We start from the raw sequence: 12,659 nt of genomic DNA on the forward strand, positions 1-12,659 counted from the left end.
TTCGGTGAAATACACAATCGGTATAATTCCCAAGAGATAGAAGGAGTCACACCAACAAGAAGCCTCCAACAAGGAGACCATTTATCCCCGTACTTATTTCTTCTGTGTGTAGAAGATTTATCTAGTATACTACAATTTGAAGAAGCTGGTGGCATTGATGGGGGTTTTGAACACAGTACAGACGTCAGCGCTCATATACACGCGCATACACTCATGGTGTGTAGAAATGCATCATCAGTCTCACACCTTTATTTGTTGATGATTCGCTAATCCTCATGACAGTGGATATGTTAAATGCAGCTTCCTTACAACGAGCACTAGATGATTATTGCACTAACTCTGGCCAACTGGTGAGTAGATCAAAATCAAGCATATTCTTTAGCCCTAATACCGGTGTGGTGGTGAGGGCAGAAATTTATCAAGAATTACATATTGACACTGAAGCACTCTTAGATAAATATTTAGGCTTACCGGCTCTGGTAGGAGTAGATAGGAGTGATTGCTTCAAGAAATTTGTTGAGAGAATCAGAGAAAGAATTTGTGTTTGGATGGCCAAGCTTTTTATCAATGGGATGTGAAGAATTATTGTTGAAAGCAGTTGCTCAATCTATTCATGTGTTTGCCATGTCGGTGTTTAATATTCCCAAGGGGGTCTGTAAGGACATAACGGATCTTATAGCACAGTTTTGGTGGGGAGGGGATGGATATAAGAAAATTATGCATTGGTATGCATGGTGGAAGCTATGTAATCCAAAGAAGATGGGAGGGATGGGGTTTCGAGACCTTCACTCCTTTAATTTGGCCATGCTAGCTAAGCAGTGTTGGAGATTCATAGCTAGTCCAGATTCTCTATGTGCTAAGGTGTTGCGTGTTAAGTACCATCCAGATGGCAATTTATTATTGGTTGGCCCAAAAAATGGCTCCTCTTTTACTTGGCAAAGTTTGGTAGCAGGGCCGCAAACTTTTAAAAGGGGCCACATTTGGCGCATTGGTGATGATAGCAAGGTTAATATTTGGACTGGTCCGTGGATTCCATCTAGTCCAGACTGTCATATAATAACTCCTAGGGGTCAAATTTTAATCTTCAAGGTACCGGACCTAATTGATCTGACAAATGGAGAATGGGATGAAGAATTGATTAGATCTATATTCAATCCAATGGATGTTGGAAAACGTAGCATGCAATTCAAAAAAATTCCTACGCTCACGCAAGATCTATCTAGGAGATGCATAGTGATAACCCACAAGTATAGGGGATCACAACAGTCTTCGAGGGTAGAGTATTCAACCCAAATTTATAGATTCGACACAAGGGGAGCCAAAGAATATTTGAAGGTATTAGCAACTGAGTTGTCAATTCAACCACAACTGGAGATTAATTATCTGCAGCAAGGTGATTAGTAGCAAAGTAGTATAATAGTTTTGATAATAGTAGCAGCATCAACAACTATAACGGTGATAACAATAATTTTGTAGCAAGTGTGATAGCAATAGTAACTTAGCAAGAACAATATAAGATAAATTCGTAGGCATTGGATCGGTGACTTGTTGCATGATATTCATCATGAGATAGTTATAACCTAGAGCGATACGGCACTAGCTCCAGTTCGTCAATATAATGTAGGCATGTATTCCGTAAATAGTCATACGTGCTTATGCAAAGAACTTGCATGACATATTTTGTCCTACCCTCCCATGGCAGCGGGGGCCATATTGGAAACTAAGGGATATTAAGGCTTCCTTTTAATAGAGAACCGGAATAAAGCATTAACACATAGTGAATACACGAACTCCTCAAACTACGGTCATCACCGGGAGTGGTCCCGACTATTGTCACTCTGGGATTGCCGGATCATAACACGTAGTAGGTGACTATAACTTGCAAGATCGGATCTAGAACATAGATATAATGGTGATAACATAAACGGTTCAGATCTGAAATTATGGCACCCGACCCCAAAGTGACAAGCATTAAGCATGGCAAAGTCATAGCAACATCAAACTAAGAACATAGTGGATACTAGGGATCAGGCCCTAACAAAACTAACTTGATTACATGATGAATCTCATCCAACTCCTCACCGATCAGCGAGCCTACGAAGGAATTACTCACTTCCGGTGGGGAGCGTCATGGAATTGGCGATGGAGAAGGGTTGGCGATGACGAAGAACGAAGATCCCCCTCTCCGGAGCCCCAAACGGACTCCATATCTGGCCTCCCGATGAAGAATAGGAGGTGACGGCGGCTCTGTCTCGTGGATCGCGATAATTCTTTCTCTCTGATTTTTTTCTAGAAAAATAGGATTTTATAGCGTCAGTTTCAGGGTCTGCGGGGCCACCAGGTGGGGACAACCCACCTGGGCGTGCCCTGGTGGGTTGTGCCCACCCAGGCGCCCCTCTCCGGCAGGTCTTGGCTCCAGAAATTCTTATTTATTATATAAAAATTCCTCGCGAAGTTTCGTTCCATTCTGAGAACCTTTATTTCTGCACAAAAACAACACCATGGTAGTTCTGCTGAAAATAGCGTCAGTCCGGGGTTAGTTTCATTCAAATCATGCAAATTAGAGTCTAAAACAAGAGGAAAAGTGTTAGGAAAAGTAGATACGTTGGAGACGTATCAAATCCCCCAAGATTAAACCTTTGCTTGTCCTCAAGCAATTCAGTTGATAAACTGAAAGTGAAAAAGAAAACTTTTACGAACTCTTTTGCTCTTGTTTGCATAAATAAGCTTAAGCAGCACCCAGGTTTTCAGCCAACATTATAACTAACCATGCTGACAATAACTCTTAAAGATTATATTAACTCATATCAATGATATAATCAGCTAGCGAGCAATAATAAGACATCTCAAATAGCAACACGTTGTCAAAACAACCATGATATAATATGACAATAGTGGTATCTCGCTAGCCCTTTCTGAGACCGCAAAACATAAATGTAGAGCACCTCCAAAGTTCAAGCAGCGACTAAACATTGTAATTCATGGTAGAAAAGATCCAGTCATGATGTACCCCACATTAGCTACACACAATGCATAAGTCATGACAACTGTGCTCTCAGGTTCTAGCGCTTGTTTTAGAAGGTGATGACACAACATAAAAGTACATAGATAGTCCCTTCGCACAGGGAAGCGGTGACTGTTTTTAAAACAGAGATAAATGATATTTTGAGACATGCACCCTTCTCATTTACTTCACGACCATCAGTTATCAATATCTTCCATGCTAAGCACGCTAGTGGTCGTTCCCAAGCGATAAAAGTAAAGGCTTACCCCCCCCCTCCACCAACAATCACATTCCATGGCTTGTCCAAAACAATGGGTGTCGTCTAAACCAACAACAGTCTCGGGGGAGTTTTGTTTAATTATTTGCATTTTTGAGTTTGGGACTGGGAATCCCTATTATCGCCCTTTTCTCGTGCGATGGCGAGTGAATAAACACTTGACCTGAGAATAACCCGCTTAGCATGGAAGATACCGACCACCTCCTGTCGTTCCATGAATGATCCGGTCACACAAAAAGGATGTTTTTTTAGAAGTTTTTAGAGGCGGCACATGCAAATTTACTTAGGACGGCAGGGTAATACCGCATATAGGTAGGTATGGTGGACTCATCTGGAATAACTTTGGGTTCAAGGTTTTTGATATACAAGCAGAATTCCCACTTAGTACAGGTGAAGGCTAGCAATTAGATTGAGAAGGGGCCAGCTAGAGAGCAACAATGATCATAACCATGCATTATGCATAAGTAACATTGGACACTAGCATGAGTAGGATATGATCACCATGAACATAAATATCATAGAGGCTATGTTGGTTTTGATTCAACTACATGCATGAACATGTGCCAAGTCAAGCCACTCGAACATTCAGAGGAGGATACCATATCATCATACTACATCACAATCACTTTAATGCAATGTTGATATCCAAGATAAATCATTATTCACTCCCACCTGCTTATGCATGGCATGAGAAACTATAATCTCTAATTGTTATTGCAAACATGTTTAATCATAATGGGCTGAATCATGGATACTAGGTTAAACATATTTACATAAAAAGAACAAGTCGAGTTCATACCAGTTTCTCTCTGCCATGGCCAGTTCATCGAATATTGTCATTACTGCCTTTCACTTGCACGACCGAACGATATGAATATAATAATATTGCAAGAGTGCCATGGACTAAGTTGAAAACTGCAAAACATTTTATTCAACAGGAGAAGACAAGGTAAAATGGGCTCTTTATTAGATCAATAGTTATTCATATGAGAGTCACTCAACATTTTCATCGTGGTCTTCTCCTCGGTACGACTCTAATAAAAAGAAAAGAAATTCAGAGAAACACACTGAAATATTTTTGAAGTTTTTGGTTTTCTTGGACAAGCAAATGAAAGGGGAAAGGCAAAAACGAGAAAAACTATTTACACGGGAAAGCTCCCAACAAGCAAAAGAAGAATAAGGAAATCTTTTTGGATTTTCTTTTTAATATTACTACTAAGCATGCACAGAAAGTAAATTAGCTACAACTAATTTTTTTGGTTTTTCTAAAGTTTTTCAAACACACAAGAAGAAATCAAAAAAAATCTAAGCATGGATGCTACAATGAAAAAGTATGAACACCGGCAGATGAGATAAGTGAACATGAATGTAACGTAGGTGAGAACACGTACTCCCCCAAGCTTAGGCTTTTGGCCTAGCTTGGTAGTCGATCAATATCCTGGATGGTAGTAGGGGTACTGAGGAGCGGACATCCACTGACCCCTCTGGATGGACACAAACGAAGTACGCGAAGTTGCAGCTATGGCAAACTTTTAATCTAAACAAAACCCAAAGTCTAAACGACGCCCTAAGGGCTGTATATATGGAGGAAGAGGGGGGAATTTCGTGGCCCTTGGAAGAGAGGTCCGACACCAACCCTAACTCTTGTTTCCCCACACATACGGACTCTAAAAACAGCCTATACTTAAGTATTTCGAAAATACATGAGCCTGGCCCAATAATAAGGTGACGCGGCACCTAAAATAGCCTCTGGACAAAATTTATGAAGTGGCATCTTGTATATTTCGTCCAAGGCTTCATGCACTCCTTATGGTGGCTTCAAAGTCCTGAAATCATCACTTGTAACTCCGTTTTGGATCCCCTTGCGCATGCCATCATCTCCACGCTTGAACTTGTTCCAAGTTTCATCTTTCCTGTCCAAGCTAGGCCCTTCATTTGTAAGCAAGACAAATGTATCCAATTTAGGCAGCATCATATTCTCATGAACATTAGAATCGTTACCAAGAAACGAAAGTACCTGATAATTCAATTGGCGTGCGCGAGCTCTAGTAATTGGTCCAGTATGTATAGCAGCAGGGGCTGTGGGTGTAACAATGGTATTGATGTCCTCATCATCCTCCCCTTCTTGAAATGAAGTCGTCCTCGACGAAAGTTCATCGTCCTCACCCAAATAAGGCTTCAAATCTGCAATGTTAAAAGTGGGACTAACCCCAAAATTTGCAGGCAGCTCAAGTTTATATGCATTATCATTTATTTTCTCTAACACCTTAAAAGGACCATCAGCACGTGGCATTAGCTTTGATTTGCGCAAATTAGGAAATCTATCCTTACACTAATGTAACCAAACAAGATCTCCAGGTGCAAACACAACATGTTTTCTACCCTTATCTCTAGCAAGTTTATATTTAGAATTCATACGCTCGATGTTTTCCTTAGTTAACTCATGCATTTTTAAAATCAATTCAGCACGTTCTTTAGCATCAAAATTAACCTTCTCCGAAGATGGAAGAGGCAACAAATCAATAGGTGCACGAGGTAGGAAACCATACACAATTTCAAAAGGGCACATCTTAGTAGTAGAATGCAATGAACGATTATAAGTAAATTCAATATGAGGCAAGCATTTTTCCCACGTTTTCTTGTTATTCTTCATAACAGCCCTAAGCATAGTAGACAATGTTCTATTGACTACTTTAGTTTGTTCATTAGTTTGGGGGTGACAAGTAGTACTAAAAAGCAGCTTAGTCCCCAACTTAGCCCATAAACATCTCCAAAAGTGGCTAAGAAATTTTGTATCACGACCTGAAACAATAGTATTTGGCACACCATGCAAGCGAATAATTTCATGAAAGAACAAATTAGCAAAATTAACAACATCATCGCTTTTATGACATGGTATAAAGTGTGCCATTTTCGAGAACCTATCCACGACAACAAATATGCTATCCCTCCCCTTCTTTGTTCGAGGTAAACCTAAAACAAAGTCCATAGATATATCCTCTCAAGGAACACTAGGTACAGGCAAAGGCATATATAAACCATGAGGATTGAGTCGTGACTTAGCTTTTTGACATGTAGTGCAGCGAGCAACAAAAGGCTCAACATCTCGTCTCATCTTTGGCCAAAAGAAATATGTAGCAAGTATATCCTTCGTCTTCTTGACGCCAAAGTGTCCCATTAATCCTCCTCCATGCGCCTCCTGCAAGAAAAAAAGACGAATAGAGCTAGCTGGAATGCATAGCTTGTTAGCACGAAACACAAATTCATCGTTAAGAACGAACTTGTTCCAAGTTCTCCCTTCCTTACAATTCTACAATACATCTTTAAATTCAGCATCATGCACATATTGATCTTTGATGGTCTCCAAACCAAATATTTTAAAGTCAAGTTGTGAAAGCATAGTATAACAACGAGACAATGCATCAGCAATAACATTTTCCTTACCCTTCTTGTGTTTAATGACATAAGGAAAAGTCTCAATGAATTCAACCCATTTAGCATGTCTACGGTTCAGTTTTGCTTAACTTTTAATGTATTTCAAAGATTCATGATCAGAATGTATAACAAATTCCTTGGGCCATAAATAATGTTGCCATGTTTCTAAGGTCCGAACAAGAGCATATAATTCTTTGCCATAAGTAGAATAGTTCAGACCAGGCCCACTCAATTTTTCAGAAAAGTATGTAACAAGTTTGCCATCTTGTAATAACACACCTCCTAATCCAATTCCACTAGCATCACATTCAAGCTCAAAAGTCTTATTAAAATCAGGAAGTTGGAGTAAAGGAGCATGTGTCAACTTGTCTTTCAATAACGTGAAGGCTTCTTCCTGTGCGGAACCCCAAACAAAAGGCACATCCTTCTTTGTAAGCTCGTTGAGAGGTGCAGCAATGGTGCTGAAATCTCTCACAGAACGCCTATAGAAACCAGCGAGGCCAAGGAAACTCCTCACTTGTGTGACCGTTTTGGGCCGCAGCCAACTCTCAATAGCTTCAATCTTGGCTTTATCAACTTCAATTCCCTGTGGAGTAACAACATAGCCAAGAAAAGATACTCGGTCGGTGCAAAAGGTGCACTTTCCAAGGTTACCAAACAAACGTGCATCACGTAGAGCAATAAAAACAGCACGTAAATGTTCCAAATGTTCCTCCAAAGATTTGCTATAAATCAATATGTCATCAAAGTAAACTACCACAAATCGTCCGATGAAAGCACGTAAAACTTCGTTCATTAACCTCATGAAAGTACTAGGTGCATTAGTTAACCCAAAAGGCATGACTAACCACTCATATAATCCAAACTTAGTTTTAAATGTTGTTTTCCATTCATCTCCCAATTTCATACGAATTTGATGGTATCCACTACGCAAATCAACTTTGGAGAATATTGTAGAGCCACTCAATTCATCAAGCATATCATCTAGCCTAGGAATAGGATGACGATATAGTAATATTATTAATGCCTCTACAATCAACACACATACGTGATGTACCATCCTTTTTCGGCACTAAAATAATAGGAACAACACACGGACTAAGGGATTCGCGTATATAACCTTTGTCGAGTAGTTCTTGTACTTGACGCATAATCTCCTTCGTCTCCCCTGGATTGGTACGGTATGGTGCACGGTTGGGTAATTATGCACCGGGAATTAAGTCAATTTGATGCCCAATCCCTCGAATAGGTGGTAATCCCGGTGGCACGTCTTGTGGAATGACGTCGGCGAACTCCTGCAAAATGTTAGTGACAGCAGGAGGCAAAGAGGAAGGCACGTCCTCGAATGAAAATAATGCCTCTTTGCACACAAAAGCATAGCAAACAGATTTGCTAAAATCTAAATCATCAATATCAGATTTGGTGGCAAGTAAACATGCACTTTTCAATTTAATTTCAGAAGGAACACTAGATGGTTTATTATTAGGCTGCATTTGTTGCTCAAATTCTTTTGCCACAATCTGATTTTCACTTTTATTTTTCTCCTGTTTTGCTTTATTAGCTCTATTAATATCATCTTTCAAAATGGAATCATGAGTCATAGGAAGCAAAGTAATATTTTATCCTTATGAACAAGAGTATACTGATTGTTTTTACCATGGTGTACAGAATTTTTATCAAATTGCCATGGTCTACCAAGTAATAAGGAACATGCTTGCATAGGTACCACATCACAATCAACATAATCAACATATGTAGAGATACTAAAATGCACACGAACAGTACGTGTTACCTTAACCTTGCCGCTGTTGTTGAACCATTGGATGTAGTAAGGATGTGGATGTGGTCTTGTGGTGAGAGATAGCTTCTCCATCATCTCGATGCTAGCCAAGTTATTGCAGCTCCCTCCATCTATGATGACGCGAACAGAACGTTCCTTCACAACTCCCTTTGTATGGAACAAATAATGCCTTTGATTTTGCTCAGCTTGTGTGACCTGCACACTCAAAACACGTTGATTAACTAAACATTCATACCTGTCAGCATCTTCAGGAGCCATGTATTGTGTCTCATGATTAGAATCATCTCCACCATGTTCTTCACGTGTAATAAGAGCCAAAGTCTCCTCATCATAGTCACTAGCGGACTCATACCCACTATCCTCAGTAGAAATCATCACACGCTGAGATTGGCATTCTCTCGCAAAATGTCCTCTTCCCTTACAACGACAACAAATAATATCACTTGTGTGCCCTGTTGATGCCATGGACGAAGAAGAGCTCTTCGCAGGTCCGGCAGGTGTGCCCTTGGTAGATAGTGGTTGTTGTGCCTGCTTTCTTGTATCACGGCTGGAGGTGGCACCTGATGGAGGTGCTGGTGGAGTGGAAGTAGAGGATGCACGTGGTGTCCATAATGAAGATCGACCTGCAGAAAAGTTAGTTCGCGCCAATGCGTGTCGATCCTGCACTTCACATTCAGCTTTACAAGCAAGATGGAATAAACGAGTGATATTAGTATACTCCTTATACTCTAGAATGGTCTGAATCTCTCTATTCAATCCACCCATAAAACGTGCAAGCATAGCTTCATTCTCCTCAACAATACCACATCTAATTATGCCAGTTTGTAATTCCTGATAATATTCTTCTACAAAAATTTTTCCTTGTCTTAAACACTGCAATTTTTGAAGTAATTCACGTTGATAATATGGTGGAACCCAATGAGTACGCATAGCAGTTTTCAAAGCAACCCAAGTAGTTGGAATAGGATATAATCTACAATGTTCAGACCACCAAACACATGCAAAGCTAGTGAAAGCACAAACAGCAGCAGGAACACGTCTCTCCTCAGGATATTGTAAACATGTAAATCGTTGTTCAGTTTCTAACTCCCAAGTAAGATATATATCAGGAACATATCTACCCTCAAATGGTGAAATATTCAATTTTAGTTTAGGAAGATGGTCATGTACCTCAGGTGGTGGTGCAGCCCTACCATTGCGATGATTGCATGAGGAAGACCTGGTGGTGGTGGTGCTGGTGGTTGCACGTAGTTCTGATTTTGGTCAACCTCATCCTCGTAATGGTCCTCCACCTCTGCAGTAGCAGCAGGAGCGGCCGAAGCATCAACAGCGGCACCAGAATTTTGCCCAGGGTCAATGGGAACGCGCTGTGCTCATCCCACTTGATTTGGAAAGCGACGTTGTTTGTGTTGTTGTTGTTGTTGTTGTAGAGGTGCGTTAGGGGCAGCCGGTGGTGGTGGTGGTGGAAGACGCGCGAGCAATTCATTAAACTTGTTATCGAGCTTTGTTTCGAACATCTTCTCCATGCCATCTATCTTCTCCATGGCCTCTTCAAATCTGTTTAGCACATCTTGCACCTGTCCACTCATCATTTGCTGAAATTTATCATGCAACTCATTCGTCATGTTCTCCCAGTCAGTCTCGTCGGCTTGTGATCCTGCCATGGTTAGCAGCAATAGAAACACACAAGAATATGATCCTACAGACTACTAACAAGAGGTGGTGGTGGATGTCACAAATCCATCAAGCAAATCTCAAATGCTTACCAGTTCTTACCCAGCAGCAGGTGGTGATCGGCAACCGTCGTAGTCAAAACTCTCAAAGCTTGGATAGAGTGATTACCAGGGAGTGTCAAACACACGACATAGATGTATGTGGAGCTGGGAAGGCTTATAATATGGTAGCAAAAAGGGTCAGCAATAATCAATTCAGAGATGCAAAGTTAAATAAACGCTCAAACGACGGTACTGTGCTGGTCCTAGGCTAGATCGTACTAGAGACGCGAGCCTAGAACACGAACAAAATCACGACGCGGCACGTAAACAAGGGAGGAGCACTCTCTGAATTTTTTTTCTTTTTTTCACTTTTTTTCCTCTTTTTTTAATCCGCAACAATTTTTTTCTGAAAAAGTCTACAAATGGTCTAAAAACTGCCTAGCCGGAATTTTCCAGACTTAGTTTTTTTTAGTTTGGAACTATTTTTCTTCTGCGGGTAGCACAGAATCTCAGGAGTTCTACTCTGTCACGACTCGAAGTATCGCGTGATCTGGAACTCGAAAACAAAGCAACAAATACTGGACTCAGACTGGTAGCGGAGATGAATATGGTGGAACTCGGACTGGTGGCGGCGATGAATCTGGTGGAACTCAGACTGGTGGTTGTATATGGCGATGGTATATGTGGACTCGGATTGGTGATTGTATATGGCGATGGTATATGTGGACTCGGATTGGTGGTTGTATATGGCAGCGGCGATGTATATGGTGGGGTGGTGGTATATGGCAATGATGATAACGATGGTGCGGCGGCGGCGTGACAACCTGTGAATAGAACTCAAAACTCTAAGGGACTAGACGCTAAGACTAGCAACTCGACACGACGATGCAACCGCAAATTCAACAAAGCAAAACTCTAAAAAAAACTATGCAAAGGCTCAGATTGGTTCGGATATGATGAACTAACCCTAATTTTTTTGTTGGCTTTTTTCGTGGACTGTAGGTATGAAGAACAGACTCGATCTAAACTATGAAAACTGGAAAATCTCATCGAGCAACATCAAAATCTGATACCACTTGATAGAGGCAAAGGTGTCCCGTCTTTCGATGAGATGGTGGCTATCATTTTAGAGGAAGTCGACTTTGACAATCCGACTACGAATGTGCGAGGACGTCGCGCCTTAGCAATCGCTAAACCAACTCTGAGGGGTAATTGAACACGTCGGAGCACAATCAACCTGACCACGAGGGCCTGTTTCCTGCGAGCAAACGAAGAACAAGCAAGAAACTGAGATTGCAATCTGGATATTGCGAATATAAGATGAAAGCTTTATTGATCAAGGTGGGGTTCTGTGACGTCTTGGTCTGGTCGTTGGACACAAACGAAGTACGCGAAGTTGCAGCTATGGCGAACTTTTAATCTAAACAAAACCCAAAGTCTAAACGACGCCCTAAGGGCTGTATATATGGAGGAAGAGGGGGGAATTTCGTGGCCCTTGGAAGAGGGGTCCGAAACCAACCCTAACTCTTGTTTCCCCACACATACGGAATCTAAAAACAGCCTATACTTAAGTATTTCGAAAATACATGGGCCTGACCTAATAATAAGGTGACGCAGCACCTAAAATAGCCTCTGGACGAAATTTATGAAGTGGCATGTTGTATATTTCGTCCAAGGCTTCATGCACTCCTTATGGTGGCTTCAAAGTCCTGAAATCATCACTTGTAACTCCGTTCTGGATCCCCTTGCGCATGCCATCATCTCCATGCTTGAACTTATTCCAAGGTTCATCTTTCTTGTCCAAGCTAGGCCCTTCATTTGTAAGCAAGACAAATGTATCCAATTTAGGCAGCATCATATTCTCATGAACATTAGAATCGTTACCAAGAAACGAAAGTACCTGATAATTCAATTGGCGTGCGCGAGCTCTAGTAATTGGTCCAGTATGTATAGCAGCAGGGGCTGTGGGTGTAACAATGGTATTGATGTCGTCATCATTAGAACACTAAGAATTCAACATGCAAGCTCATCTACAGTAGCACCAACAGTAGCTAATTATTCAAAATATAAACCACTAAAACAAAAACTAATTGGCCAAATGGTGGAGTCACATACCAAGCAACAATCCCCCGAAACAGTTTCGGAAATGGAGCTTCAAGCAAAGAGATCGAAATCCGTGGGTTTAAGAGCAAGAACACGGGAGAGAGAGCAATGGAGATTTTTTTCTGGAGGTATGTGATGATGTGGTATGAAGAGATAAGTGAGGAGGGCCACGTGGGGACCACAACCCACCAGGGCGCGCCTGGGGGTCCTAGCACGCCCAGGTGGGTTGTTCCCACTTGGTGCACCTCCCTCTGATATTATTTGCATCAGAAATTCAGAAATATTCAGAAAAAAACCGTATCAAATTTTCAGGGCATTCCGAGA

Source organism: Triticum urartu, chromosome 6, assembly GCF_003073215.2.
Source record: "Triticum urartu cultivar G1812 chromosome 6, Tu2.1, whole genome shotgun sequence".
In the NCBI taxonomy this organism is placed as follows: domain Eukaryota; kingdom Viridiplantae; phylum Streptophyta; class Magnoliopsida; order Poales; family Poaceae; genus Triticum; species Triticum urartu.